The sequence below is a fragment of the Palaemon carinicauda genome, chromosome 2 (genome assembly GCF_036898095.1).
Source record: "Palaemon carinicauda isolate YSFRI2023 chromosome 2, ASM3689809v2, whole genome shotgun sequence".
Lineage (NCBI taxonomy): Eukaryota > Metazoa > Arthropoda > Malacostraca > Decapoda > Palaemonidae > Palaemon > Palaemon carinicauda.
The window spans coordinates 66,836,643-66,861,273 of record NC_090726.1 but is presented as its reverse complement, the minus strand read 5'-3'; the positions used below and the strand labels follow the sequence as shown (position 1 = coordinate 66,861,273).

At 49.3% G+C, this 24,631-nt stretch overlaps 1 protein-coding gene and 1 pseudogene across 2 annotated transcripts in view; both read left to right on the top strand.

The window, feature by feature from the left end:
• The window catches only part of LOC137625696 (fas-binding factor 1-like), a 247,161-nt gene that overhangs the window by 17,278 nt on the left and 205,252 nt on the right, over positions 1-24,631 (top strand). The window lies entirely within an intron of this gene.
• Positions 1,592-1,710, top strand: LOC137630217 (5S ribosomal RNA; annotated as a pseudogene).

Below are 24,631 nucleotides of genomic sequence, written 5' to 3'. Positions count from 1 at the left end.
TCTGCGCTCCTTCGCTCACCTTCGTTTGCGTTCCTGCGTGACCGCGCATGGGCGCTTCCACGTTCGCCCACGCGCAAATCTTTGAATTACCATCGCGCGAGCTCCAGGGCGGTTGCGACCACGATTCCCATTGGGGTTTTCGCAGCATGGCCAGCCTGGCGAGTTCTTCTGGAGCGTATTTCCAGAACACGTCCTCACCCCGTAAACGCAGAGCATGGCACTTGCAAGAATAGGAAGAAACTTCAGGGAGGTCTGAGCAACACTCCTCTTTCCAGAACCTGGGTCGGCCCTTCCCCGTCATTCCCTGGAAGGATTTTTGGCGGGGGGCTTTCCGTTCGAGATTTCTCCATCGGCCAAGGGGTGACTGCTTACCTCTTCCTCTGGGGGCTTACCAGGTCCTTTCCCTCCTCGGTTACGGCCCGAGGTTTGGTTCAAGGAAGCTACAGGAAGATCATGGGTACTTTCCTCCTCTCGGGCTCAGGCACCTTGGCCTTTCGTCGTTAAGTATCTAACTTGCGGACAAGCTCGATGTTGTACCATCTGGACGCGCTGACTAAGGGCTTCCTTCGGGTGTCTCATCTGTGGAGGTCGACAACCTCAGACACCCTTCCATCCTTGAGAAGAGTTTGTTTGTGCCCAAGGACGGAGACTTAGACAGCGGCTGTGCGGAGGAAATCGACTTCCGTTTTCACTCCTCCAAGGCGCTTTCTTCCAGACTCTGCAGGGCTCTAGCGCCTTTTTCTTTCAACCACGTCGGCCTAAGTTATCGGCTACAACAACTGAAACAAGGTGTCCAATTGCAGGTCCTAAAGGGAGCGGCAGAGTTCACGAACTCTAGGATTGCAGGTATCTCGCTGGGAGGATGCTTAAGGTTTCTCATCCGGATGACAGCTTCCCGATGCCCATTCCCGCACGATCTCTGTGATCAGACAAGGATATCGCGCCTGCCGTCTCTGTCAGCGAATTCAGTGTCTCTGAACCTCTATGCCATAGCGTCTGCAAGAGTTGCCCGGTTGGGCAGAATGATCCATACCTTAGGCGAAGGTCCTCCATAGGATCATCGACGGCTTCACCCCCGGCCTCTTCAGTCGGTCCTTTCTTGTAAGGAAGGATCTGAGAGGGGAGTTCCGTATTCGACCTCTCAGCCCTGATCAAGTTTGTCGAACAAACTTCGGCCAGCGTAGAACAGCAGAATCGATCAGACTGGTAACAAGGCGACAGGACTCCTTAAACCCTGGATCGGAAGGACGGGTACTTTCAGTTTCCATTCCATCCATCTTCCAGGGAGCTCGTGGAATTCAGCCTAGACTGCAAGTATTCCTGCTTATGATGCAGTGTGGCTATCCCGCCGTGGCATAGCAGGTTTTATTCCCCAGAGAACTCTCCCTGCTTTCCTCATGGCCGCTCAGGTGCAGGCTTCCGCCTCCTTCGCTTTTTGGAGGGCTGGTCAACTCCGGTAGGCTCGGGTTCGACCTTCTTCAGCGCCGGGACAAGCTTCCGGATGCTTACCATGAGTGTGGGTTCATGGTATTTTGCTTGGAGCCTTCTGTTCTTCTGCCTCAACATCTGGAGTAACTGGCCATGATATTGAGTCAACGGCCTTACCACGTTGGAAACCCCGCTTCTCGTCCGTCCAGCGAGGTTAAGCAACGTCGGTTCTGGTCGGTACTTGGATGGGTGACCACCTGGGGACGCCAGATTCTGTTGCCACATCCTCCGAGCCTTCCTTTCAGTTGACTGTGGCAAGACTGAGGAGAGTCGCAGTACCTGTTCTGAGTCAAGCAGAGCTTTCAGCCCTACCTTGGGACGTTTCCTAGTTCTCCTTTCCTCATTGACCCGTCTATAGTCCGAACGGTCGCCTCAGGATAAGTTCCATGTGGGGCGGTCCAAGTTCTGGTTTAACCGGACTTCCTGGCCCCTATGGGACCAGCAGAACTATTAGACCTGCAATGGGTGTTGACCTATGGAACCTCTTGATGGTAGTGGATATTTTCGTCCTTTCCCCACATTCTTGTTGCTGTTCTCGAACTCGTCAAAGGAGGGGGGGGGGTATGTTCCGGTCCAGGCCTATGGTCAAGACCTGAAGGATACCTCTCCATCATTCAGGCAGGCTTAGGGGCCGTAGTCTGGCCCCTCTACAGCTCCTGCCGAGTCGCTCCGTGCGCGTCGACTTCATGATTCTGGCGTGTTCTAACCAGCAGGGGACGCATTTTCACACCTTCACATCTTGCAGTAGAGATACCGGGATGATTGAGATACTCTCAATACCACCATCGGCTCTCTCATTTCAGGCAGAGGAATGTTCTCTCCGACTATCCGAGCAGAGCCTCGTAGAGAGAGTGTACCTGGGGGTCTTTGACCTTGAGTAACCAGCAAGTCCTGGTCTGGGGGACCTGATCGCGACAGCTTGGAACCTCAAGCTTCCGCTGTTCTTCCCCCCAGTCTCAGACCCCGAGACTCTGGCAAGATGCATTCTGGTGATGGTGGGACAACTTCGACGCCTGCGTCTTCCCTCCTTTTTGTCTGTGGACAATGGGTCTCAACAAGACCAGGTTGTCTGTCAACCTTTCAACGGGAGAGCTCCACTGGGACTATGCGCAAAACGGTTTCTGGACCCTCTGCTTCCCCTGACGGAACTCCCGGGAGAGCTTCTCCCACGGCGCAGACTACTCAAACAACCACACTGCAACATCTCTCCCGAACCGGGGCGTCGCTTCGGCTTCATGCCTGGAGACACTACGCCTCCTCCTCAAGAAGAGACAACCCGCTACAGTCGTGGTACGGAGGTCGCGTCATCTGCGATAGTCATCCGCAGGGGTCTTCCAGGCAAAGTGAAGAGTCTTCGGTGGTTGGTGCCGTGGGAGATATACCTCTTCCCTGGAGGCCTCTTCTCCAGCAATAACGGTCTTATTGCCTTTCGGCGGGAGGAAACTCCTTTCCGCTCTCGGCAATGAAGCCTGTCGCTCAGCCTTTCCCTGACCTTCAGGCTTAAAGGAATAACTTTTTCCTGCCCGCTGGATCTTTCCTCGCTCATGCGAAGCTACGATCGTCCCTGCCCTAGTCGGAGGAAGACCTCCAACTTGGAGCATGGCTCGGACTTTTTAGTCCCTTAAGAGATCTTCTCAAGACCCTTTACGACAGGCCTCGGATTGTATTCCGCCTTGGGTCTCCTGCTCACTCTGGCCGCGGCCAGTGTGTAAGCAATCTTCTTGGTCTCGTACGACTCCGCCCTTTCTAAGGAAGAGGGGAAGGCAACATTCAGGTTCGCTCCTGAGTTGTTGGCTAGACTCAGAATCTTGGGGTCCAATTCCTTCAAGATTTCAAGTCTCCATTCTGTATCTGATATCCCAAATCCTTCTCTTTCTTGCCAGTAAAGGAATCGAGAGGTTAGCTTTGGGAACAGCTGCAGTTTGTCCTCAGTTGCAGCCGATTTGGGAGCACAAGGAGGACACGGGGGAGAGTCACCAGTATACCTCTTCAGCTCGGACTCAAGGACATTCATCTCGACCTGTCTCCAGACCCTCCCCCGTCACGTCGCCCTACAGCACGATGTTGGATACATCGCAACGTCCCTCGCCTTCGAGTAATACTACTCTGTGACGCAGGTGCTACAAGCTGGAGTCTGGAAGCGTCTAATGACCTTCGCAGCCCGCTTCCTGCAGGGCGTGACCCACTTGAGTTTCGATACGTTTTCTATCGCTCTGTGGTGGCTACACAACAGCTGGTCTAACCTCAGGCTCCTTTTTGGACAGGTAGCAGAAGGTTGAGGGCATTGTTATCAGGTTTTAGTCTGCATGAACGAAAGAAGTATGTCTGGCCCTTATTTCTTTCTTCATCATCCCCTCTACGGGGAAGCAGCATCCTGGTCTCTGCATAGCTGACCTCGAACCTCTGCAGGTAAACCATGCTTCCTTGTGTTCCGAGTATTGAGTCAATACTGTCGCGTCCCCCATACCCTGACGAGGTGGTATTGGGAACGTCCTAACCCAGAGTTCCTCCTGGAACTCCAGGTCAACTGCCTAGAACGGGTCACACTTCTTCCTTCACACACAAGCTTATGTAGGCCACACGGTTCCTTGCGGAGCAAGGAACTTGTGAGGTGCAGGGACTCCTTTTCTCGAGTGCGACTCACTCGGATTCTGAGTCCCCTTGTAAAGCCAAAGACAGTATGGCTGGGGACTTTCCACCCTACCTAAGGGGTAAGTCACCCAATGTAAATAGCGTGGTTTGTATTTCGGTTACGGAACAAATGACAAATTCGAAGATAATTTGTATTTTTCCTAACCATACAAACCTTAGCTATTTACACATATTTGCCCGCCAGCCCTGTCCCCCAAGACAAGTCCTACCTCTAAGTGAAAGTGAGCATTCACCTGTGTGTGAGGGGGGGGGAGGGATAGCTAGCTACCACTCTCCTACCCCCCCGCTAACTAGCGCAGGGGTAATACACCCTCATTAAATTCTAATGGCTCGCCATTTCAGCTGCGCTAAAAGGTAAACCTAATGTAAATAGCTAAGGTTTGTATGGTTAGGAAAAATACAAATTATCTTCGAATTTGTCATGTTTGGATTCTCTTACTGACCTCAGGATCAGAGTCCCAAGGCAAAACCACTCAAAGAGAATAGCTTCTGGCTGGCCAGGGAATTGAACCCTGGTCCAGGAAGCTGGCATATCAGTGACCATACCATTTAAAATATATGGCTTATTTGAATATGAAAAACATCTAAATGTCCAAAATTTATCATACACATGTATAGGCTATATATATATATATATATATATATATATATATATATATATATATATATATATATATATAGATACGTTGTGTACAGTATTGACAAATTATGTAGCTTAAAACGTGAGATGTGCATGTCAATAAAATTAAATGAAAATAAGCCACCTTTGATTACCTCTATTATGAATGAATACCAGTTTCATTATCCAGTTATTATCAAGTAAATATTCATTATAAGTATATTTTTACTTAAATTTCATATAAGTGGAGTTTGGCCCATTTCACGGAATGAACCGGCCAAATTTGGCCGGGAGAACCATCATGAACGCTAACACGCATAGTCGAACGTAGTCCGATTGCCAGAACATAGAAGCAGTGAGAAAATGTTTAGGTAATCATGAACAAAGCAAGCATACAGCAGAGCAAAAACCAGTTAATCATTACTTCAATTAATTATGAAGGTATTTGTAGTATGATGAACGCTGCACAAACAACGCCATAGAATATGGGATGGAAAGTCATGTTTTCTGAGTCTGGATAGCCTGACAAACAAAAACTTGTATTATGACCGTTTTCCATTACTATTACTCGATAGTCTGTCCACTATGACTCAAAAACTATGGCTTTCCACAAGAAATCATTATCATACTCTTCCAAAACACCTATAATTACAACAGATACCTACTGTATATTTTAAAGCCATAAAAGATAATTTCTTAATATAAAAATTTACCTATTTGTTGACAGGTAGCTTATTTCATTTCATTTTGCACCAGCATATTTTTAAATATAAGAAAATTAACTTACCCACAAAGGGTGTGCCTAAAAGCGTAGAGAATTTTAAAGGAAATAAATATCGTAAAGGAACGTAAAGGGATATAAAATTAGGATATTAATATTCAATATTCATTCGAAAGTGATTGGTAGTACACCTGCAATGAACATTGACAATACCAAACGTTATTGAGCCTTGATCTCGGCTACATTTTAAATGGTTTTTGCTCCTACCCTGACTAGCGGCTTACGTAAAATGAATGTTACATCACTGCTCCTATGTTCTGGCAAGCGGTACATGTTGAGCTGTGCTTGCAAGCCCTGTGAGTCATTATTTCTTGAATATTTTTTTGAACTTCGGGTTTTTGCTCCATCATGGCTCGCTTCGCTCGCAAAAAAAAAAAAAAATCACTGCTCCTATGTTCTGGCAAGCAGTACATGTTGAGCTGCGCTCGCAAACCCCTTGGGTCATTATTTCGGGGATATGTTTTTTTACTTTTACATAAGTAACAATAGTCATATACTTACTGCCTGGAACTCTTCATAAGAACACTACATAAATTGACCTCTTTTATGTTCCTTTACTCTTTCTATGCCCCTTTATTGACCTCCTTTATGTTCCTTTACACTTTCTATTGCCCTTTACCTTATTCAGTAACGCCACTCACAAATTACTCATAAGGTGAATCTTACATCAAAATATCAGTTTTAACTTACTTTACAACAAAAATTGCTCAACGATTTTAGCGATTATATTTCAATATAGGCTAACTCTACTAGCACATTAGTTTGAACCCTCGTAACCGTTACTTGCCGGGTAATTTTAACCGAGATAATCACAAATTTTTGTTTCCAGATAATGCTATAAATTTTCCTAAGTTCACTTTTGGTTTGCACCTATGCTATGGATAGTTCTGCAGTCTGGGCTCCCTCCAGCCTGCCAGCTCATAATATAAGTAGTTACTTGTTCAGGCATAAGCTTTACATCAGCACCTGTCTGCAAAACTACATTCATATGACCAGTTGAATATTTTGCCTCTACAATACTGTATGAAATATCCTAAGTTGTTGAGTGATGACATTTGCAATTTGTTCCAACACCTAATACAAACCATTTCACTCTTTACTGTGGATATATACTTAACGAAAGGTGAAGCTAGCCATAAAACTTTTACCGTGGTACAGTATAACCACTACCGCAAATTAGCTGTGGTTGAACCAACCAACCTGCTCACACACAGCGGTGATATGATGTCCCTTTTGCATAACCTTTCTCTTCTTTAGGAATGCATGTGATTTGAACATATGGGTTTATCCTGGTGTTGAAGGGCATCGCAAACACTGTGGTACTTTCATGTCAGCTGTGGAGACTGATCTTCATTCTCTTTGTTCTGCTTACAGGAGTCTCCCTGTAATGAGTGTTTGGAGTAGCCATCCTCCCATCCTTTGTCATCTACTGAATTGCATGGGTTTAGTAGACGACGGAAGAAGTCTTACTCCAGCAACTCGTTTCCTCCACTCTGACTCTGCTCGTCTGGTCACCTCCGGGGGATGATCAAGTGAGAGAGATGGCTGTTTGACCCCCGGACAACCTGCAAGCTCAGAGGATTCTGCCCCTTCCCCAACGAAGTGTCGCCTCCCTCTACCTTCCGGGTGTCTCTTTCTGACTTTGGCCTTCCTTGGGATTTCTGGTCCTCCTCTAAGGAATAGCTGTTGGAGTTGCCACAGTTAGGGACAGCAGGAGCACACACCTGCCTCCCCAGAGGTTGACCATAGTCTTCTTCTGTGGGACTGCAGGGGGTGACCCACCAGAGCTTCTTGTTCCCTTAGCTGCAGCCATCTCCACATCTGCTCACTCCCCCATCGTTCCCATAGCTCCATCGTATGAGCGAGAGCATGAGCAGATTGGTACTCCTCGGAATTACCAGTTGGGGAATCATCCTGAGGTGAACCCAAAAGTTCACTTCGGTCAGTCTTCTAAGCTGGCTGGTTACATTGTGCACCCTCTGCCTGAGTTTGCTCAGAGAGTTAAGGTCCCGCATTGTATGATGCACCAAGCACCTCACTCGCCTGCAAGTGAGGCTCTCCTCACCTGCGTGGTCACCCCCCATGAGGGTTTAGGAAACGGGTTTGTTCCGTAACTAGAATACAGTACAAACCTACTCTATTTATTAGGGGGTATTACTTTTGGCTAAGCTGAAAGTACGACCCATTAAAATTTTAGTGAGGGTTAGCTACCCATTCCGCTAGTTAGGGGGGTTTGGGGTGGGGTAGCTTGCTACCGCTCCCACTCACACACCGGTGATTTAGCCCCTTTTTGCTTTTGGCGCGGATGGTGAAAGGTCATTGCCGTTCTTCATCCTTACCAAGTTATTTTGGACTGCCATTAATGCTTTTTGTTTATGCTTTTTCTTTTTTAGTGTGTTTGTGTTGACTTCTGCCAACCAAGCGTACCTGCCCTAGACTTGAAGGCCGGCCTTGCGGTACCTTCATGTTGGCCATGGACACCGATCGTCACACCCTTTGTCCTGCCGGCAAAGGTCAATGGTGTGATAGTGAAAATAAGTGTAGTGAGTGACGGGAGTGATCTGTCTCCCATTGGGAAAGATTTGGGCGCCGGCGGTAGAAGAAGTCAAAGCGGGATAGTTCCCCTTCGAAGGTTTCTTCAAAAGGGAAAAAACCCAAGGCTGCTTCTTCCGCCTCCCAACCTTCCTCCGAAGCTCCTACTCGATCAGCCTCTCCCGAGAGACCATCGAATAGCAGTGTAGGCCATTTAATTGATGGTCAACCCCGGTCCTCGAGAGATGGTGTTGCTTCCCCTAACAAAGCAGCCCCACCTCTCCCCCCGGGTGAGGCCTTGTGTCTTTCTCCTTTTATTCAGGTTTGGTCATCCTTGGGGATTCTGGGTCTGCCCTCCAAGGACTCCTTGCTGCAGCTCATCATCATTGGTGCTAGTGTGCAGCCTTCATCGACTTCTGAGGGGGATCCTGTGTTGTGTGTCGATGTAGTGGGGTTGGAGGCATCTTCTGCTGCTGCTGCTGCCGACGCCCCTGCCCCTTCAGACTCTTCAGCTGGTAATGCCAACTTTGTTTCCCCCGTTCCTGATCATCCTTCGAGGGGGAAGCAGAGTCTTTCCTCTGTCTCTCCTGCGAGTGTTTCTCCTACTCAGAGGAGTTCAATCATAGAGACTTCTCTGTGGAGGACTGCTACTTCTAAAAGTCAGCTTGCTGATCCACTGGCCCCCAGATGGCGCTATCGATCTCGCAGAGCTCGCCCTCCGCTTTGAATCTCCTTTCTTCCACCTTCGGTGGAAAATTCTCCTCGCACAGAGAGTTCTCCACCACCGGTGGAAGTCAGGAAGGACAACCCCATCCAGCCTTCGATGCTAGAGTCCTATCTCCTTTCCCAGAAGGAATCAAAGGACTCTAAGACACTACCAAAGTCCTCTTCAAGGACCACCAGGCCTGCAGGAACTACCAGTCACTCTAGGAATGTTCGCTACCCACCGAGAGGAGCTCTCTGGGGAGGAAGAAGGAGACTTCGCTGCCAGTCCCATTTCAGAAGAGGAGCAGAAGAGGTCAGAACATGCCTTCTGGGAAGTCCTGACTCTCATCAGGGTACTCAATGGGTTTACCGACCTGGAGATTCCCCCACGAGAGGGCAAGACACGGTCTTAGATTGTGTCTTTGGCACTCAGATGCCCTCTAAGACCAGTGCAGCCTTGCCCTGGTCTCAAGGGCTAAGAGTGCCCGGGCAAAGATCGCCCAACAGCTCTCCGAGCTCTCCTCCTCTCTACGCTCCGGCTCTACAGCCAAGCTCCTCCCACCTCCTCGTGTTTAGCAGAGGAGGTATTTTGAAGTTTTGGACGAGCCTCGATCAGCTCTTTCACTCCACCACTCTCTGGAAGAGCTCACCAAGGGAGTCTCTCTTGAGAGGCTCTCAAGCCGTCAGGTTGCTTTCTCGGCAGCCAAGATCCTCAACCAGGAAAAGGTCACAAAGTATGCCATGCAGGCTACTTTGTGGCTTGATCTTTGGTTGGGAACCCTGTGAATCCTGGTGCGAACTGAGGATTTTTCTAAGGAACGCACCAGGAAAGCTATGGAAACTTTCCTTCTCTCAGGCACTCACACCATCGAGTTTCTCACCGATCAAGGCTTGAACTTATGGGCGAACACCATCCTGAAACGTTGGAATGCTATGTCTGAGAGATTCCATCAGCAGGTCCCAAATGCCGAGATTGCTAGGCTCAGGAACTCCTCTTTAGAGGGATCCTCGATTTTTGAGCCAAAGGACATGGAACAAGCTGCTGAGAGATGGAGAAAGTCTCACTAGGGCTCCCTCCTCCATAGTGCTTTGACATTCAAGCCCTATAAACCACCAGCTTCTCAGCAGCCCCATCCAGCTAAGACCTCAACAAACAAGACAGTGGTGTCTAAGAAACCCTTTCTGACCAAAGACAGGAAAGGCACCAAGTCCTCCTGGGGCGGAAAATTTCTTAGAGGGAGCGCCCAAGGCCGCAAACGCTAGGATAGGCATTCTCCCGCTTGTCCACCAGTGTGAGAATGCCTACAAAGTTGCTGGGACAGGTGGAAGCAACTCAGGGCCAAACTCTGGACAGTCTCCGGGATTTGTTCAAGGTATTGCGTCCCGTTCACAACATCTTTCCCTCCCCTGATCAGGAAACCAGTGTCCGTAGACTCCTTTGCGATGGGATCAGGAAAGGGGCTAGCCCTCTGGGCAGAAGTCCAGACCCTGTTGAAGAAGGGCACTCTCCAGGAGGTCCTCGACAAGTCCCCAGGCTTTTTTAGTCTACTTTCTTGTGAAAAAGGCATCTGGAGGCTGGAGACCAGTCATCGACCTCTAAGCTCTGAACAAGTTTGTCTAGCAAACTCCATTCAGTATGGAGACGGCAGTCACAGTCATACAAGCGGTAAGACCACGGGAGTTCATGTGCAACACTGGACCTAAAGGACGTGTACTACCAGATCCCAATTCATCTGTCTTCTGGGAAGTGCTAAAGATTCAGCCTAGACAACAGGAAATACCAGTTCAAGGTGCTGTGCTTCGGTCTGTCCACAGCACCTCAAGTCTTCATCAGAGTGTTTGCCCTAGTGTCATCTTGAGCACGCAGGATTGGCATCCGTCTCCTCCGTTATCTGGACGACTGGCTAATCCTAGCGGACTCTGTGTCAACCCTTCTTCAACAACGAGACAAACTTCTGTGGTTTTGCTAAGATCTGGGATCATGGTAAAACACGAGAAGTCCTCCCTGCTTCCTAAGCAGAGACTGGTATACCTAGGCATGATATTAGATGTCAATCTCCACAAAGCCTTCCCGTCAGACTACAGGATAATGAGGCTGAAAAAGGTCACAAGACCCTATCTCAGACGAGAAGAACTTCCATCCCAAACGTGGCTACGTCTTCTCGGACAGCTTTCATCTCTGGCTCGTCTAGTTCCCAACGGTCGCCTCAGGATTCGATCTCTCCAGTCGCGACTTGAGTCCCAGTGGAATTAGGCTTTCGACTTCCCGGTCATCCTGATCCCCATGGGATCAGTGGAACAGACCGACCTCGAGTAGTGGGTGTCAGACAAGAATCTACGAAAGGGAGTGGATCTTCTCATTCTCCCCCCAGATTTGATGCTCTTCTCAGACGCTTCAAAAAAAGGGCTGGGAGCCTACATACTGCACCACACGACCTCAGGCCTCTGGCCAGAGTCAGAAGAGTACAGTACCCCCACATAATTCTCCAAGAGGTGAATGACGTCTTTCTGGCCCTTCAACAAATCCAACAGTTTCTGGCAGGCCACTAAGTGGTAGTGATGAGCGACAACACCTCAGTAGTGGCTTACATCAACAAACAAGGAGATACCTTTTCGCAGCCCCTATCACATCTAGCAGTAGAAATACTGAGATGGGCCAAGATTCACTCGATACCACTATTGGCACGCTTCATCCCAGGGAAAAGGAATGTGCTCACCAACAATCTGAGCAGAGCATCTCAGATAGTGGGTACCGAGTGGTCTTTAGATCATCTAGTAGCCAACAAAGTCCTGACTTTGTGGGGTTTTCCGACTGTGGATCTCTTCTCAACGGCCCTGAACTTCAGGCTACCGCTGTACTGTTCCCCAGTCCCAGACCCCAAGGCTCTCTGGCAAGATGCTTTGCAACAACGGTGGAACAACATCGACGTTTACGCCTTTCCCCCTGTTCTGTCTAATAAGGAGGGTACTCAACAAGACCAGAACATTGGTCAACCTCTCAATGAGTTTCATAGCTCCGCTATGGCATCATGCGGAATGGTTTCCGGACCTTCTGCAACTCTTAACGGAGTCTCCAAGAGAACTCCCTCCACGACACGATCTACTCAAACAATCACATGCCAACATTTTCCACAAAGCCGTAGCTTCACTACAATTTCATGCCTGGAGACTATCCACCATCTCCTCACTCAGAGAGGATTTTTGCAACAAGTTGCGAGCAGGATGTCTGGATTCCTGCGGAAATCATCAGCAGCAGTCTACCAGGCAAAGTGAAAAGTCTTCTGTGGTTGCTGTCGTGAAAGGGGCATCTCTTCTCTCGAGGCCACTATTCCAGTGATAGCGGAGTTCCTCGTGTATTTGCATGAAGAAATGCGCCTTTCAGTCTTGGCGGTTAAAGGCTATCACTCAACCTTAAGCCTCACCCTTAGACTCAACGGAGTTATGAAATTACCTGTCCTCAGTCTGAAGTGAAACCTCCCCCCATGGAACATGGTTCAAGTTCTCAGGTCTCTAAAGAGACCTTATGAACCATTAGGCCAAGCAACAGATCGCCCCCTCACTTGGAAGATGGCGTTCGAGTCAGTGAACTTCATGGTCTTTCATACGACATCGCCCATTTAAAGGGATGGGCGAGAGGTAACGTTCAACTTCGTCCCAGAGGAAGTAGAGGAGAATCACTAAAATCACCATCTCTGATTGGATTGGAAGGTTAACATAGACCATGCCCTGAATCTGGACCCTCCTCTTTCACGTCGCCCCAGAGCTCACGATGTCGAGCATTCAAGAGAAACTTCTCAGTGACGCAGGTTCTACAGGCTGGGGTGTGGAAACTTCAGAATACGTTCACAGCTCACTACCTGCAAGATGTGACCCACAGGAGGCTCGATACAAGCTCCTTGTTGGACAAGAAGCAGAAGGTTGAGGGCACTGCTACCTAGTTTTGGTCTGGGTGAATGAAAAGGTTTGACAGGCTCTTATTCTTTTCTTCATCCTCCCCTCTCTTGGAGAAAGCAGTATCCTGGGTTCTCTGCACAATCTGACCTCAAACCACTGCAGGTAAACCATTGTTCCTTGTGTACCTAGTATCAAGCTAATACTGTTGCGTCCCCATACCCTGGCGAGGTGGTATTGGGAAAGTCTTGGTTACAACAGTTTTTCCTACAAAGACTCAGAATAACTTTTACCTGGACAGTCACACTTCTAAATATCTCGACACACAGCTTGCGTAGGCCGCGGACTTTGCGTAGCAAGGTTTAGCGAGGTGCAGAGACTCCTTATTTTTGGTACAAACATATTCAAAATAAGGAGCCCCTGTGTAAAGCCAAAAAGCCAGATTGGCAAGGATGTCCACCCTCATAATGGGTGAGTCACCCCTAATAAATAGCGTAGGTTTGTATTCCAGTTATGGAACAAATAAAAAATTCGTAGATAATTTGTATTTTTCCTAATACAAACCTTTAGGTATTTATACAAACTTACCCGCCAGCCTTATCCCCCTTGAAGGCCTACCTCGAAGCAAAGTGAGCTAAATCACAGGTATGTGAGTGGGAGCGGTAGCAGGCTAACCCCCGACCCCCAATAACTAGCGAAATGTGTAGTTAACCCTCGTTAAAATTTTAATGGCTCGTCCTTTCAGCTTCGCCGAAAGTAATACAGTACTCCCTAATAAGTAGCTAAAGGTTTGTATCATTAGGAAAAATACAAATTATCTATGAATTTGTCATATTCAACTTATCGATCCTATGATGATGGGGTGTGGCGACTGTTTTCAGTTCCCGTATCTTGCTGTCGTGTGCATAGGACACAACAAAGAGCTAAGCGTTTTGTGAGGCCAGGACCTTCTGGACTACCCCATTGGGCTCCATTCCCTTGGGGGGAGGAATCTAACTTTTCTGTTCGCATGGCCTTACTACCGTACAAGCTTTGCGCCTCTTTCTGTAGGAGCGCGCAAGCAGCACCATCTCATCATGGATTCACAAAGTCATTAACTTGGAAAATAATCATAACCCTTCTCCACCACAACGACCCAGTTTTCATGACATCAGGGGCATTGCAACGATCCTGGCATTCAAAAAGAACTGCTCTGTGGCACAGGTATTGCAAGAGGGCATGTGGAAGCATCAGATGACCTGTTGTGGCTACACAGCAAGTGGTCTAAAACACCTCAAGCTCCTTGATAGAAAAGCACCAAAGGGTTAAGGGCTGAGGTTACCTGGGTTAGTCTAGTGTGAATGAGTTAGAATGACTGGCTTCCTTCTTTCCTCCACCTTCCCTGCCCTTGAGGAATGAGCACCATGGTACTCGGCACAGGTGACCTCTCCTCTCTACAGGTAAGATCCATTTCCCTTATGTTACCTGGTATTGAAATAATATTTGTTGCGTCCCCAATACCTCTAGTGAGGGGCTATTGGTTAAGGTCTAAATACTCTCAGAATTCCTATGACAGAAATCCCATACCTAGACCAAGTCGCATTACTAGTGTCACAAACACACAGTTTGCGGAAGATGCATGTCGGGCAGAGCATGAGTTTTAGTGAGGTGCAGGGTTCCTATCATTTCCGATCTATATCGCAAGGTGAGAACCCAGGGGTAAATGCTAAGAGCTAGTTAGCACATACTTCCACCCTCCTAGGAGGTAAGTCATCCCCTATGAATAGCGAGGGTTTGTATGAAGTGATGGAAAAAATGACATATTTGGAAGTAATTTGTAGTTTTCCTAATGACACAAACCTGGAACTATTTATACAGCTTGGCCTGCCAGCACCTATCCCCAAGAAAGTCCTGCCTGCAAGCAAAGTGGGTGCTCAGCCGAGTTGTGTAAATGAGCGGGGTATTATTGAAATTACTGTTTGTTCCGTAACTGAAATACAAACCACGCTATTTATATGGGGTAATTACTTCGGCGTAGCTGAATGACGAGCCATAAGAATTTTAACGAGGGTTTACTACCCCTCCGCTAGTTAGCGGGGGGTAGGGAGGGGTAGCCTGCTCCCCCTCCCCCTCACACACACCAGTGAAAGGCTCACTTTACTTTTGGCTCGGATGGCGATCGGATGTCTCCGCTCCCATCCTCACTTGACGGCCATTATTGTTTTGTCTTTTTAACTTACCTTTTCTTATACTTAATATATTTAAACATTATTGGTGTTTATATATATTCTTGTGTATAGAAAATAGTAAGTTTCCTTTGCTTTCAGTGTTATGCGGTGTGTGTTGTGTACGTCTACGAGAGTGATCGCCGGCTTAGCCTAGGCCACCATGATTCTCTTCTTGGTCACGGCCGTTCACTCCTAGGCCACCATGGTTGCCTTCGTGGAGTACGGCCCCTCTCTCGAGGTCGTTCACCTCCTATTCCGTACTACGGCTACAACAGCTTCTCGGGCCGAGTCGCTATTTTTTTTTATTTGTCTCAATTATTTTTATGAATATAATTGTATTTTTAACTTTTCAGCTCGGGGATCACGTCCCTTCGGGGGTCTGTGATCCTTGGAACATTCAAAGTCAGTTGCATAATTATAATGTTATATTTTCTGTTTTGTTAAGTTTTCCGTCCCCCCCCTCACCCGTGCATGTCAGTGGGGGAGGAGGGCGCATACCTACTTTCGTTCTTATATTTTACTTTCCCTCGGGGTTTCTCTTCGGAGTTTCACCCGGGGGAATTTCTGTTAAATAATTATTCATTTTTATTTCCCAGTTTACAATGCTGTTCTTCGTGCCTGTAGTGCGCCTTCGAAGCAGAGCTGTCCTGTTTATGCCTGGGGAGTCTGCTGTCGCCGCCGTCTCTAGGACATCGTCAGGGGCGTTCCCTTCTCTTAGAAGTTCCCCCGTGACTACTGTCAGCTCTTCAATGCATCTTAGAACGATAAGGAGGTTCGCCTCCAGGGTAGTTAGTTAACTTCCCTTCTTACCTTTTCCTGGTCCTTAGGCGGTTATACTCTTGGGGCTGAGCGACCGCCCTTGTGACTTGCTCAAGGGACTGAGCTGTTGCAAGGCCGGACCATGGTACTAGCGACTATGCTCTCGGGGCTGAGCGGTCGCTTCTGTAGCTACGCTCAAGGGGCTGAGCAGCTGCAAAATCAGTCTTGACCTCTCTTGTAAGGGCTCCTCTTCGGAGGATTGCTCCTTTTGTCTCTTCTACGAAGTGTCTCCTCCCGTTCGCGTGAGAGGACACTCACAGAGACTCCTCTCCGGAGGATTGTTCCTGTCTACGTCAGCTGATCTTACGGCCCTTGGGGGCTCCATCTCCAGTCTCTTCTACGAAGTGCTCACCTCTCTCGTTCGCGAGAGAGGCCACTCATAGAGACTCCTCTTCGGAGGATTGTTCCTGTTGAAACAGCTTGCTGTTCAGTCACTAACACTTCAGTGTTTAGTGACAGAAAAACTTAGGTTTCTCTTTTTCCCTGACCCTTCGGGGTCTCGGAGCTTTAGTTACGCAGTTCCCTCGGGCTCTCGTAACTTTAGTCACTTCTACACTTCGGTAATTAGTGACTGGGAAACTTCGGTTTCTCGTTGCGCTGACCCTTAGGGGTCTCGCAACTCATCCCCTCGGGGCCTCGCTACTCAGGCTACGTGAGACCTTTTGGTCTCTCGTGCCCTCAGTGGACCTGCTGACCTGCTGTATTCGTTCCTGACTGCTGACGCGCTTTGGGCGCCCACACTCCCCGTTATCCAACGGGCTCCTCTCTCCGGGGCAGGAGAGGCTTTTTCACACTGTGAGTAAGTCCCTTAAGCGCCAGGTATCCCCTGCGCGCCAATGTTCCCTTGCGCGCTAGCGCTCGGCTGCTGTTCCTGCTGTTCCTGAGACTGCCTTCCAGAGACACCCTGTTCCAGTAATTCAATTAGGCTGCTACCAACGTTCCCTGCGCATTAGCGCACATCGTTGGAGTTCCTGAGATAGCGCACAGGCGCTCACCAGCAGTTCAGCCTGCGGTGTCTCTTAAGTCTCTTCTACGAAGGACACCTCTCCCGTTCGCGGGAAAGGTCCCTCACAGAGACCACTCCTCGGAGTGTTTAGCAGTACTTCCAGTTGATCGTCGGCTCTGAAGCAGACCTGCCTTGGTCCTCTTCAGGGGATGCTCTCCCTTTTAGGGACACATCCCAGTTCCTGATCTACGAGTTAGCTGATCCTTCAACCGACGATCTTCTGTTGCGTTCTAGACGCACAAGGGCCGACGATCTTCACTCGCGCATAAGTGCCGAAGATCGTCCGCACGTGGGATAGTTTTCCCGCGCGCAATCTTCGAGGCCATTCTGCGCGCGGTTTCCCGCTCGCGATTGTCGAAGTTCGTTAGCCGACGATCTTCTGATATGCGCTAGGCGCGCAAGCACCGACGATCTTCATAACGCGCATAAGCGCCGAAGATCGTCCCACGCGCGGGATGGTTTCCCGCGCGCGATCTTCGAGGTCCGTCCGCGCGCGCGATCGTCGAAGACCGTTAGCCGACGATCTTCGGATCCGGCGCTAGGCGCGCAAGCGCCGACGATCTTCATAACGCATGTAAGCGCCGAAGATCGTTCCGTGCGCGGGATGGTTTCCCGCGCGCGACCATCAAGGCTCACATGATCATCGCTGACTATCCGAGCGCGGTTTCCCGCTCGTCCTCGGGCGGTTTTCTGCTCGTCCTCGGGCGGTTTTCTGCTCGTCCTCGGGCGGTTTTCCGCTCGTCCACGTGTGGGATGGTTGCCCGCGCGCGATCATTACGGATTGTCTGCGCGCAGTTTCTCGCGCGCGATCGTCGTAGATCGTCCGCGCGGGGGCACCGAGGGTTTCCCACGCGCGATCGCCGACTATCTTCTCTCGCGCGCGATCGCCGACTATCTTCTCTCGCGCGCGATCGCCGACTATCTTCTCTCGCGCGCGATCGCCGACTATCTTCTCTCGTGCGCGAGCGCCGACGATCTTCGCACACGCGTGAGCGCCGAAGATCGTCCGTGCTCGCGCGATCGCCGACGATCGTCTTAAATAGCCGGAGATCGTACGCGCGCGGGCACCAATGGTTTCCCGCTCACTATCACCGACGATCTTCGTACACGCGTAGACGCCGAAGATCGTCCGCGTTATTTCTCCCGCGCGTGGGATAGTTTCCCACGCGCAATCGCCGACGGCGCGCTAGCACCGACGATCTTCTGTCGCCGAGATCGTCCGCGCGTGGGATGGTTTCCCACGCAATCGCCCACGATCTTCTTTCGCGCGCAAGCGCCTACGATCTTCATACGCGCGGTAGCGCGGGGATCGTCCACGCGGGCACCGATGTTTCCCCCCGCGCGATCGCCGATATGCCCACGCTCACGCGGGTACGCATGCTTGCGAGCGCGGTTATCCTGCTACGCACGTTTTCATTCACGCGCTACCCAGATCTGTGCTTTTCGCGCGGTCACCAGCGTGATCGGCGCACCGTTCTCCAACACGATCGCGCCCTAATTACATTAGGGATTCTGGCGGTCAGGCCACCTTCGCATTTCCCTCCCCGCAGCGCAGAGCAGCGCCCTCTCTGGAGGAGGGGAGGTTTCCGGACAGGTCAAAGGTCTCTTCTCCCTTCATTGCAGATTCTCTACGGGCGAACCCTCATGTGTCAACTCCTCCAAGGGATCGAACGATCCGCTTCCCTCCAGAGGGACTTCCTGTCAGCGCGACGGTCGGTCGGCAACCCTGGTGGGACGCCGTTGTCAGAGCGTTTACGCAGGCGATGAGCCTGTGCCTTCTGACTGGGGTCACTAATCAGTAGCAACTTCCTCTCCCCCTGAAGAGGGAGAGAGGAATCCCTGACATGGTATCTCCTCCAAGGACTATCCTGTCCCTTCGCGAGTCCTTACGCAGGCGATGATCCCTCCTCAGACTTCTTCCCCCCTCCCCTCGGATGAGCATTACCCATCCCCAGGAGGGTCGGGAGAGGACCGGAAGATCCGGTCCTCTCCCCCATCACACCATAGGGGGAATCCCCGCCTTTTCCTGAGAAATCTTCTCGTGCGGAGGGGGCGAAAGCCTTACATCCTTCATTGCTGGAGTCCTGTTTTCTTCCTAGGAGGGAACCAAAGGCCCAGTCTTCCGCAAGGACATGACAGGAACCAGATGGACCCTTGGAGCATGTCTACGAGTCTCCCCAGGAAGAGCCTCCGGGGACGGGAGACCTCGCTGCCAGTCCATCAGGAGGAGAGCTCCAGGGGTCGGAACTCGCGTTCTGGCAGGTCCTGACCCTCAGGAGGAACCTCAAGGGGACCCCAAACCCAGAGATTCCTCTTCGTAAAGGGAAGGATACGGTCCGGGACCGAATCTACGCCACCCAAGGACTCCCTTGGGCCGGTAAAGCTTTGCCCTGGTCTCAGGGAATGAAGAGAGCCAGAGACAAGGCCGAGGGCCAGCACTCTGAGCTTGCTTCCTAAAATAGTTCCGGTCGGTATCGAGCCCCTCCCTCCTCCCTGGGTAGGGATAGGTAAGGGGACGGGCCCTCCGGGCAGAAGTCCAGTCCATGTTGAAGATGCGCTTCCTCCAAGAGGTGGCCAACGGGTCCCGAGGCTTCCTTTATCGTCTCCTCCCTGGGAGAAGGCGTCTGGAGGCTGGAGACCGGTCATCGACTTCTCGACACTGAGCGGGGTTGTCAAACAGTCTCCGTTCAGCACGGCGACGGCAGACGCGGTCAGTCTTGCGGTGAGACCACAAGACTTCATGTGTACACTGGCCCGGTAGGACGCGTACTTCCAATCCCGGTCCACCCGTCTTCAAGGAAGTTCTTTGGATTTTGCCTAGAATGCGGACATACCAGTTCAAGGTGCTGTGCTTCGGTCTCTCCATAGCACCTCAAGTGTTCACCGAAGCTTCCACTCTGATCTCTTCATGGGCTCACAGGATCGGCATCCGTCCCCTCCGTTTCCTGGGTGACTGGCTGATCCTAGCAGACTCGAAGGCATCCCTTCTTCGCCATCGGGACAAGTTCCTCGGACTTTGCCAAATTCTAAGGATCCTCCCCGCAGCCCTCTCAGAGTCTGGTATACCTAGGCATGGTCTTTGACACCAATCTCCCGAAGCCTCCCTTCAGACGACATGATAGCAAGGCGGAGGAAGGTCGCGAGACCTTTCCCTACACGAGAAGAACCTCCAACCCAAACGTGGTTACGTCTCTCCTCCCTGGCCCGTCTGGTTTCCAACAGTCGCCTCAGAATGAGTTCTCTCAAGTGGCGACTCAGGGCGCGGTGAGGTCAGGGACAGACGGACCCCCAGTTGTGGGAAGCAGACGAGAATCTACAATAGGGAGTGGACCTTCTCGTCCTCCCCCCAAATTTGATGCTGTTTTCGGACGCGCAAAGAAAGGGGGGGGGGGGCCCACGTTCTGAACCACGGGACCTCAGGCCGGTGGTCAGAACCAGGAAGTACCTTCTCTAGACCTACTAGAGATGGAAACTGTGCTTCTGGCACTTCAGTAGCTCCACCAAGCCTGGCGGACTACTCTGTGGTTGTGAGGATCAACAACACCACAGTGATGGCTTACATGCTCAGACAGGGAGGTACTTTTCAGTACAGCCATCCCTTCCTGCGGTAGAGATACCGAGATGGCCCGAGTTCCCCTCAATCACCTTAGCAGCTCGCTTAATTCCAGGCAAAGGAATGGGCTCGCTGACAGTCTGAGTAGTGCGACACAGACACCACATACCGAATGGTCTTTGGATCCTCAAGTAGCCTACAAAGTCCTGACTCGGTGAGGCTCCCCTCGGTGGACCGGTTCGCTACAGCGCTGAACTGCAAGCTCCCGCTGTACTGCTCCCCGGTCCCAGACCCCAAGGCCCTCTGGTAAGATGCCTTCCAGCAACGGTGGGACAACATTGATGTGTTCGCCTTCCCCCGTTCTGGCTGATGAGGAGATTACTCTATAAGACCAGAGTATCGGTCAGTCTCTCAATGACCTCCATAGCTCCGCTCGGGCCTCTCGCAGATGGCTCACCAGTCCCTCTGTAACTCCTTACGGAGCCTCCGAGGGAACGCCCCCCACGTCACAGGTTACTCACACAACCACATGCCAACATCCTCCACAAAGCCGTAGCTTCGCTTCGACTTCCCGCCGGGAGACTATCCAGTATCTCCTCAAAGAGAGAGGATTTTCGCAACAAGTTGCGAAAAGGAGGTCTGGACACCTGCGCAAGTCTTCCGCAGTAGTCTCCCAGGCGAAGGGGCGAGTTCCTGTGGTCGGTGTCGTGGAGAGGGTATCCCTCCACACGATGCCGCTTCCAGCAATAGCGGAGCTCCTCGTGGGTTTGCGGGATGAAATGGACCTTTCAGTTTCGGCTGTGAAAGGCTATCTCTCGGCCTTAGGTCTTGCCTCCAGGCTCAAGGGATAGACATTTCTCCCTCGCTGGAACTCTCTCTCCTCATACGAAGCCATGTCCTCTCCTGCCCTCAGTCGAAGGTGAGTCCTCCTCCTTGGAACGTGGTTCGAGTCCTCAAGTCTCTAAAGAGACCTTCCGACAAACCACTACGTAAGGCCCCAGATCACCACCTTACCGGGTGGACAGTGTTCCTGCTAGCCTTATCCTCGGCCAAGCGAGTCACATGGTCTCTCATATGACTTCGCCCATTCAGGGGGATATGGGGAGGTAACGTTCAGGTTCGTCCCTGAGTTTTGTTGCCAAGACTCAGAACCCGGGTGTGCCGGACCCGCAGTTTGACTCTTTCCAGGTTTCGAGTCTCCGTCCTGTAGCAGATGACCCAGACCATCTTCTACCTTGCCGGTAGGGAGTCTGAGGTGTGTCTTAAGAGAACAGCTGCAGTTCGTCCCCAGGCTCAAGCCTCATTCGTGGACCCTGGGAAATCGAAGGGAAGGGTCACCAGGAATACCGTCTTAGCCTGGATTCGCAGGGTGTTACACCTGGCCTTGAATCCTGACCCTTCTCCGTCGCATCGCCCTAGAGCCCATGATGTCAAGGGCGTAGCTACGTCCCTGCCCTTCATGGAGCATCATCCAGTGACGCAGGTCCTGCAAGCGGGGGTGTTGAAGTGTCAGACCACCTTCTCAGCCCCTTACCTGCAAGACATGACCCACGGAAGGCTCGATACGTTTCTATCGGCCCTGTGGTGGCTGCACAACAGCTGATCTAAACCTCAGGCTCCTTAATGGACAAGTAGCAGAAGGTTGAGGGCATTGTTACCTGGTGTTAGTCTGCATGAATGAAAAGATCTGTCTGGCCCTTATTCTTTTCTTCATCCTCTCCTCCCTTGGAGAAAGCAGCATCCTGGGTTCTCTGCACAGCTGACCTCAAACCACTGCAGGTAGACCATGCTTCCTTGTGTTCCTAGTATTAGGTGTAATACTGTCATGTCCCCATACCCTGACGAGGTGGTATTGGGAGAGTCCTAGCCTAGATTTCCTTCTGAGGAACTCCAGGTCAACTGCCTAGGACAAGTCACTTTTCACCTTGGCACACACCTTACGTAGGCCGCGGCAGTTTCACAACCGCTAGCGAGGAGCAGGGATTCCCTATTGTCCGAGTACTTAATCGCTTGAATATGGAATCCCCAGGCAAGCCAAAGCCAGTATGGCCGGGACTTACCACCCTTCCTAAGGGTTAAGTCACCCCATGTAAATAGCGTGGTTTGTATTTCAGTTATGGAACAAATGACAAATTCGTAGATAATTTGTATTTTTCCTAACTATACAAACCTTAGCTATTTACACATATTTGCCTGCCAGCCCTGTCCCCCAAGATAAGTCCTACCTCTAAGTAAAGTGAGCCTTTCACCGGTGTGTGTGAGGGGGAGGGGTAGCAGGCTACCCCTCCCTACCCCCTGCTAACTAGCGGAGGGGTAGTAAACCCTCGTTAAAATTCTTATGGCTCGTCATTCAGCTTCGCCGAAGTAATTACCCCATGTAAATAGCAAAGGTTTGTATAGTTAGGAAAAATACAAATTATCTACGAATTTGTCATATTGAAATTATTATTGTTATTAAGGTTAATAAAATCATTATTATTATCAAAATTAATATCATTATTATTAAAATTATTCAAAATATTATTATTATTATTATTAGCTTTTGGGGTAGTTATCTCTCGCTAAAGTCTTATGGCTCGTCTTCAGCAACACTGTCCCCTAAAAATAGCTCCTGGTTTGTATTGTTATAAAAGATATTAATTATTTCCAAATTTGTAATTTTTTAAAGGCTTGTAATGTTACATGAGCAGCAAACTATGACCCCATGAATAAAAATTGAATACAAATTAATAATTCACAATAAGAAATTAAAATACAGTGGAACCTCTACACACGAACATATCTACATCCGAATTTTCCAACATCCGAAGTAAAATTCGAGCAAATTTTTGACTCTGCACCCGAATTTTATTTCGACACAGGAAGTAAACATTACGCCATTGAGCGTCGAGTGCTCAGTTCTCTATTCTTGTGTGTATCGTGTATTGTCCTCTGTTTGGTCTGTTATTAACAGTGCTTATTTTCTTCCTTTTCTCATATTTCCTTTTTGATTTTACCTATAATCATGGTGCCTAAGAAGCTAAGTTTCAGTACAGGAAGAAGGCAATTCTTTCATTAGAATTGAAGCAAGAAATTATATAAAAGCATGAGAGCAGTGTGCATGTGAGTGATACTGTATGGCTAAACAATATGGCCGGAATAGGCCTATGATCTCGAGGATCATCAAGCTGAAGGCAGCCATTAAAGCAAATAACCATCGAAGGGGATCACTATTATTACAAGACATCTTAGCAATACCCTGGAAGAGATAGAACGCCTTTTGTTGATAGGGATGAAGGACAAAGAGATTGTTGGCAACGATCATTTGTGAGAAGGGCCAGCGTGATGAACAGAAAGAAAGAAAAAAGTGAAGCAAAGAAAACCATGATGGCATTAACAAGCTCTTTTAAATAAGACTTCTCTCTTTTTCTGTTTCTCTCTAAACATAGCATTAACATGTTCTTTAAATAAAATCTCTCTCTCTCTCTCTCTCTCTCTCGTTCTTCTTCGCTGTTATATTGTTAGATACGTCTATTATTTTTTTTTTTTTCGAGAGAGAGATTAAACAAAAATGTGTTTAGAGTATATATGATTTTTAACAGCGTCAACGAGTTGAAAAACAATTAAATGTAACTAAGAAAGTATTAACAGCTAATCTGAATTCCTTTATTAACTAAAACAAATATTGATACAAACACACTCGTGTGCGTATGCACAAACACACACACAGGTGCAAGAATTGCTACGCAATAAGAGAGACGGTCGGGGAGGAGGTAGAGATGGTGACTGCGATAACATACCGTAACTCGTCACTGAAAGTGATGAAAATAAAAAATTAAAAGAAAAAAAAATGTAAAAAATATGAAATATAAAAAAAAAAAAAAAAATAAGCTAAGTTAGATTAAAATTTCCGTAGTGTAAGTTACGGTATGTTATCGCAGTCACCATCTCTACCTCCTCGCCGATCGTGTCTCCTTGTGCGTGTGTGTGTGTGTTTGCGCATACGCACACAAGTGTGTTTGTATCAATATTTGTTTTAGTTAATAAAGGAATTCAGATTCGCTGATATTGTTTTTTTAGTTACATTTAACTGTCTTTCAACTCGTTAACGCTGTTAAAAATCATATGTACACAACACATTTTTGTTTAATCTCTCATTTTTGTTTAATCTCTCTCTCTCTCTCTCTCTCTCTCTCTCTCTCTCTCTCTCTCTCTCTCTCTCTCTCTCTCTCTCTCTCTCTCTCTCAGAAAAAATTAATAGACATCTCTAACACTAACAGTGAAGAAGAACAAGAGAGAGAGAGAGTATTTATTTAAAGAACACGTTAACACCATGTCTACCTTCTCGCCAATCGTCCGTCTCCTCCTGGCGTAGCAAATCCTACACCTGCGTTGGCCT